At 39.0% G+C, this 6782-nt stretch overlaps 2 non-coding genes across 2 annotated transcripts; both read left to right on the top strand.

Annotated features, from left to right (window-relative positions):
- The first annotated feature begins 4520 nt into the window (after positions 1–4520).
- TRNAG-GCC lies at positions 4521–4591 on the top strand. Its single transcript has one exon. It is a non-coding gene; the product is annotated as a tRNA-Gly (tRNA).
- Positions 4592–5025: 434 nt separating this feature from the next.
- TRNAA-CGC lies at positions 5026–5097 on the top strand. The gene has a single exon. It is a non-coding gene; the product is annotated as a tRNA-Ala (tRNA).
- Positions 5098–6782: the final 1685 nt, after the last annotated feature.

The following is a 6782-nucleotide window of genomic DNA, read 5'->3' as shown; positions in this document are numbered from 1 at the left end:
GCAGACAGGAACGAATTTGAGTCCTTGTTCTGTCCTTGCCAACTCAACGAGCTAGCAAATCTGAGAAGTTGATATACCCAGATGGTGTGACATCAGGATGAGGGAACGCCCTCGAGGTTCGCGCCAAGGGCTGTACAAAGACGTGGGTTGCGTGTGCGTGCACACCCTAATAGGTACCTGGGAGGAGTAATGGCGGAAGGCTGTACCATAGCTGTTCTGGGGACGCCAGAGTGGTCGGCTTGTCAACGCTGCGGTAGCCATCTTGCCCAGGTAAGCGGGAGGAGCCGAGATAGAGGTGAGGCAAGCGGGGCGAAGCCGTCGAAGACCGATGGAAGCAACAGATTGGATCCGATTGTTTGTTTTCTTTGCTTTTTACATCATATACTATGCACTGCAATATATATACAATAAATTAATACAAATTAATAAGGAATTTTTAATGCGGGTAAGTGCTTAAAATAATTGAGGTAAAATATTTTAAAGTTTCATGCATGATGCATAATGGCTGTTGCAAACTACTTAGGGTACAGTATATGGCATTATGGCATTATTTATCAATAAGAATGCAACTAGTAGGTCTCAGACCTGCATGCCTACAGCCCACCCATGTTAATCTTGTGCCCACCGAAAAAATCAATTCTGGTTAGACCACTGGTGGTAGGCAATCTTGTGAATGAATGAATGAATGAATGAATGAATGATTTTTTCTCATGATGCAAAAGGATTTGGGGCCAGCCAGCTCAGGCAATTCTTGATTTTGTCCTACTAAGATTTATGCCTGTGCACAATTTTTTTACTTACCTACAAATTTTAATTTGAGATTTCTTTTCCGCCTTTTGTGGCGAGTTGCCCACTCAAAAGTGGATCACGATGAAATTAAAGGTTTAAAGCACCCCATATAGACTTCCCAGTGAACACAATAGATAAATAGTTATATAACATAGTTGTATAATATTGAGCTTAACAAGTCAGTGGCCCCTGAGAGCTCCACTCAAATTCAAGCACTGTAGAACAGATACCCAGAAGCTGTATTATTTAGCAGAGCTTAGTACAGTCCTATCAGATGGAGCAAAGACAACATTAAAAAGAAGAGATAGATTAGAAGGCTGAAAGGCTTTCTTGCTAGGTAAGGGAGTCTGATCAGGTCAGAGTATAAGAACATAAATTACATGGCAGATTACTCTCAATATCTTCACCACACAGCATAGGCAGCCTAGTATTTTATTCTGCCAGGTATGATAAATAGATGCATTGAAAATAACACTGTAGAATTAAACACAAATTAAGCATTCAGCTTTAGATGAAGAGAGCAATATTTAAAGGAATTTCCACAGGCGATATGTAAACTGCCGGACTAAAAATTGCCTACCCTGCAGACGGGTAAAATTGCACGCATTGTTCCATTAGGCGGGGACCTTTACCCGAATTATAGTGGAGACGTTCCTGGGACAGGGTTCATTCAGGGAAGAAAAATTATGTGGCTGGAAAAAGTATCTGCAGAAAAAGATGACACTATATGTTCACTTTGGATACTTTTCCCTGGGGCGATTCTTAAAATAAAAGAATGATATCTACTTTGCCTTTGAAAACTGGTGAAGAGACTGCTGGTAAAAAAATTATTCATAAACTTTGTATCTATGGGGGAAGTTCAAAATGTCCTCCCATACGGTACAGAGATATTAAGAATGGTACTGCCATGTATGAAGAAACAATGTAAAGCAATTATAGGAATTGTAGCATCTGCACATCATATAGATCATGCTAACAGTTTGAAATACTGTATGCCATAACATTTTTACACACAAAAAAACTTATACAAATATCTTAACCACTAACTCTGATAGTTTAAAAATCACCTAAAATTTCTTAATATCAGCAATCTATTAGCAGTCATTTAATGACTAGTAACTGACCAACTGGAACACTGCCTTTCTCATCACAGTAGTCTATCATAATATACAGCATATTTATTGAAAAAAATCCTCTGACAAAACAGGTAAAAGAGTCAATAAGTCCAATGATTAATGCTAGATTACATTCTAATGCCAAGATGTTTAAGAAAATTAAATTATTGGTAATAGCTGCTGCTATTCATTGCTGTCTGTTTTTGTGATGGTGAACAGAGATATGGGGTAGAAAATTTTTCATTATATTTATTTTTTTGACTGGCAGTATCCTCCAGCTCAGACAGAACCAGGTCTAGGCTGGGGTCTTGCCACCATGAGCCGTCAGTCGCAACTATCCTAGGATTTTCTCCTATTTTATAAAAGACAGGAGTTGAGTGGCACCTTATAAACTAATTTATTAAAGCATGAGCTTTTGAGGATAGAGACCACTTCTTCTGATGCATGAAGTGATGTACAAGAGATAGGTAAAATATATGCAGAACAGAGAGAAGGCCTAATCCAAAGCATGGGTTATTTTTCCCTATATGCATCACCTTGCACTTGTCCATATTAAATTTCATCTACCATTTGGATGCCCAATCTTCCAGTTTCGCAAGGTCTTCCTGCAATTTATCACAATCTGCTTGTGATTTAACTACTCTGAATAATTTTGTATCATCTGCATATTTGATAACCTCACTCATCATATTCCTTTCTAGATCATTTATAAATATATTGAAAAGCACCGGTCCAAGTACAGATCCCTGAGGCACTCCACTGTTTACCCTTTTCCACTGAGAAAATTGACCATTTAATCCTACTCTCTGTTACCTGTCTTTTAACCAGTTTGTAATCCAGGAAAGGACATTGCCTTGATCAGATGAGCACCAGTAATCTGTCCCTGTTTAAAAATCTTTGCCTACCCTGACCTACGTGGCTGGGTATTGAGTGGGCAGATTTACTAGTTTGGTTACTGTTTATATCAAGGGTTCTCAACCTAATCCTCAGGACAAACCTAGCTATTTAAGTTTTCAGAATATCCACAATGAATATACAGTGCATGCAAAGCTATCTGATGCATATTCATTATGGATATCCTGAAAACCTGATAGACTAGGTGTTTTCTGAGGACTGGATTGAGAGCCACTACAAAGCTTTGTGGTAAACCGCTGGTAGCTAGACTTTGGGTGTTGGATTAAGTAGAGGATTTTAAATGTTTATCTACCCAGGATGATGAGAGAAGTAGGAAGGAAGAAAACAAAACCTGACTTCCATGGGAAGTGATATCCAACAAGTCACCAAGTTTCAATGGCCAACAGCTGGCATATATTGGCAGTGTGAATATCAATAACTGGACAGACTGGATGGGTCAGATCGGTTTTTTTCTACCAATCATCTACTATGTAACTAGGTTCCTGTCAGCTAAACATTCACATGTTCTCAGACATATAACATAGTAAATTCGCAAACATTTTACTGTTTCTAATTCAAATTTCGCTTATGATAAAAAAAATTTTCCCCAAGGGTTCTATTAGCTTTTAATAAAGTTCAATTTATGAGGTTTCTGCAGCTCTCCGTGTTGCCTAACAAATCATATTAAATTAAATGTTTCTCCTTTTCTTAAACGCTTTTTCTATAAATATTATATTTCTTAAAAGATGTATTCTTCTGCACGTGAAAACAATAATCACGTTATCAAGAAAGCTTTCCAGTTTTAATAGCGTGAACTTAAAGCTTGGTCAGGGAAAATTTGTTATTGAAAACCATAAGGAATTTCAAAGCGGAAGCTGTGAATCAAAAATGACAGCTACTCTTGTCAAAAGTAGAACTTTCAGTTAGGTCTTGCTGACTCGTTTCGGAGCTGAGTCATGGTCAGCTTCATTTTTTACAGTTAAAAAAATACTGTAAGAACAGCTGTAAATAAAGCTTTTCTACCCTCCCCGCCTTTATCAGTGTTAACCCCTGCAATTCAAGTCTGCCATCATGTAATAGCAATAAAAGTACAGATTCATTTGCATACAAGTCCCTTCCCCAATGAGCTGTCACTTTAAATACGCGTTCCCCTCATACAACAGTGCTACCACTTCATTAAGCAGCCTTCTCTGAGCTGTCTCCTGATCCCACTAGCGCATCTCCGCCAAGCAGTCTCTAGCCTTTCATCTTTTACCAGCCCTATTGGTCACCTCCGGTCATGCTGCCAGCCCTAGCGTTGCTCCCCCCTCTCCTCTATGCAACCTTAAGGCCTAAACAAAGACGCTACACCTTCCTTTCCCCAGTCCGTCAACCTTCGATCCCCGTTGCCTGCGCTGCTTCAGTGACCCAGCTCTCTATTGTCCCCTGTAATCCCGGAAGCATCGACAGCGGTGACCGCCACTGTGGGGGACTCTTCTTTCCTAATATTGCACCGCCGGGCTCTGCCCCCGTTTCCATCGGATTATTTACTTCTGACACCGGCCTCTCATCTCGCTGGAAAAAAAAATGGGCCTGCAGATCCTCGGGCAGTGTCCTGCTTTAACTTGTTTTTCTTCAAGGACAGAGATCTTAAAAATACAGTTAAATTTTACAAAAATTAAAATACAATGTCATGGCTTAGAGAAAGCTAAGTAAGCTAGTGGGAAAGTATTTTTCAGTAAGGCATTGGTGGTTCAGTGGTAGAATTCTCGCCTGCCACGCGGGAGGCCCGGGTTCGATTCCCGGCCAATGCAGCAAAATTTTTTTTTTTTTTAAATTGTGTAATACTTTATGAACCATGATATGTGAGAAAATTAAATATGCAAAACGCTCTAGCGAAAATGAAATCGAAGGCTTTAAATTTGTTTTAAAAATGAAGCCTCCCTCTTAGATATGGCATCAATAACTGTATTAGAGAAACAAACAGGATCCTGGACTTGATGGACCCTTGGTCTGATCCAGCATGGCAATTTCTTATGTTCTTAAGGGGGTAACATTACTTTTCATTCATCCTAGAAAAAGCAAGCTGTTTGATCCTTGTAATACACAACTGGATTAGAGTACAGAAGTGATAGTGGAGTTCAATAGACAGCAGAGAGACCTCCAATGAATATTTTCAAATTGATACAAGGAAAGTACTGCTAGCTTTACCCTTAACTATGTGACAGCAGATGCCTGCCAGCAGCTGGGGGATGTAGCTCAGTGGTAGAGCGCGCGCTTCGCATGTGTGAGGTCCCGGGTTCAATCCCCGGCATCTCCAGCTAGGTGTGGCCTATTTTTTTTTTTAGCCTCTTAGGAAGCATTGTAGTTTTAATAGTATTCTTAATAATGGTAAATCCTTTACATTGTTCCCTACTTATGTAACTTATTTACTTTGTGCAGTCTCTAGTTTACTTTTACTGGGTCCTCTCTAGGAACAATCACGTTTTTTTCGCAGAATGTGCTATTTTGTAGGTGTTCAAGGATGATTCAATGGGGCTATTCTTTATTTACGCTTCCAAAATTTAATTTGCCTTACCAAAAATAGAGTAACTTCCCTTGCAATTGTAATAAGAAAATACAGTTGTACAGTTTATGTGCAAATACTTTTTTTTTTTTACAGTGGAAGCTATGCTGAAAGTTAGATAGCAATTATGCGATGCACATTTATGGATAACTGGTGGAAAACTGAATCGAAAGGAATGGTATCGCTTTTCAGATCGCATTAGTAATTTTCTATAGCTTCCAGAAAAATAGGAAACACAATTTCTAGTTAAGGTAAAGTAGGTAGCATAATGTGAGCGTGTGGCAATAAGTAAAACAGTGGTTGAATGCGTACAAATGGTGCTTCAGGCTTGCTGCTCCTCGAGAAATCATTTCTCAAAATACAGAAAGAATAGCCAGAATACTGAAAAATGGCCAGGTAAGATGATGGAATTAAAAAAGTAAAGATTCTACAATGAATTATAATTTAAATGGATTTCCTGCTCGTTACTTTTGAACTATGTATTCTTATTGTCTTTTGTTGCTTTTAAATATTTTAATGGACCCTGGGCAGATGCCATATACCTGCTGTACATAAATAAAACTGAGTGAGGATGGAACATTTGGGACAACAAAAGAGGAGCTACCATACAAAATATAGTAAGAATCATGCATTGCCATTATTCCTCACCTATATTTTTTTTAACTTGGTGAACTCTTAGGTTTCAGCTAGATATATTATTAATATAGTACTTGTGGAAAAATGATGGATTTCACCAATAGGGATGCTTTCCATATGATGTAAAGAAAATCTCTATAATAAATATGTACGATTCACTTAGTTTCAGTAACAATGATAAAGACACTTACTATATATATTTTTTTTTTCATCCACTTTTAAAAGAAATGTTCTATATGCAAATTAAAATACTTAGAAAAACTGTAATAAGATGTTGCTTTCTTTTCTTGCCTTGCCATACTGTTTGTGCTTTGGTTACTCAGTGAGCCTATGCACTAAAGCAGTGGTTTTCACAATTTTTAAAATGGGAACCACTTTGGTTCCAATGGGGCTGGAGCAAAGCCATGGTAGGGAAGGGTGCCCCCTCCATTGTTGTGACTGACCAGCAGAAGGAGGCCCAGGTCGGGGAGTGGAGGTCCCTCTCCAATATCATGGCCATCAGGGAGGGTTCCCTTTCAAATGTCATAGCTAGCTGGACCTCTCTACCCTCTGTCAAGCATAGTCCCCTCCTCTCTCCCTTGGTCCCCACCAAGCATTTCCCCGTCTCTTTGAAACATAGAAACATAGAAACATAGAAATGACGGCAGAAGAAGACCGAATGGCCCATCCAGTCTGCCCAGCAAGCCTCACACATTTTTTCTCTCATTCTTATCTGTTACTCTTAGCTCCTTGTTCTATTCCCCTTCCACCCCCACCTTTAATGTAGAGAGCAGTGATGGAGCTGCATGCAAGTGAAATATCTA

Source organism: Rhinatrema bivittatum, chromosome 6 (assembly GCF_901001135.1).
Source record: "Rhinatrema bivittatum chromosome 6, aRhiBiv1.1, whole genome shotgun sequence".
In the NCBI taxonomy this organism is placed as follows: Eukaryota; Metazoa; Chordata; class Amphibia; order Gymnophiona; family Rhinatrematidae; genus Rhinatrema; species Rhinatrema bivittatum.
This window is presented reverse-complemented; position numbering and strand designations above follow the sequence as displayed.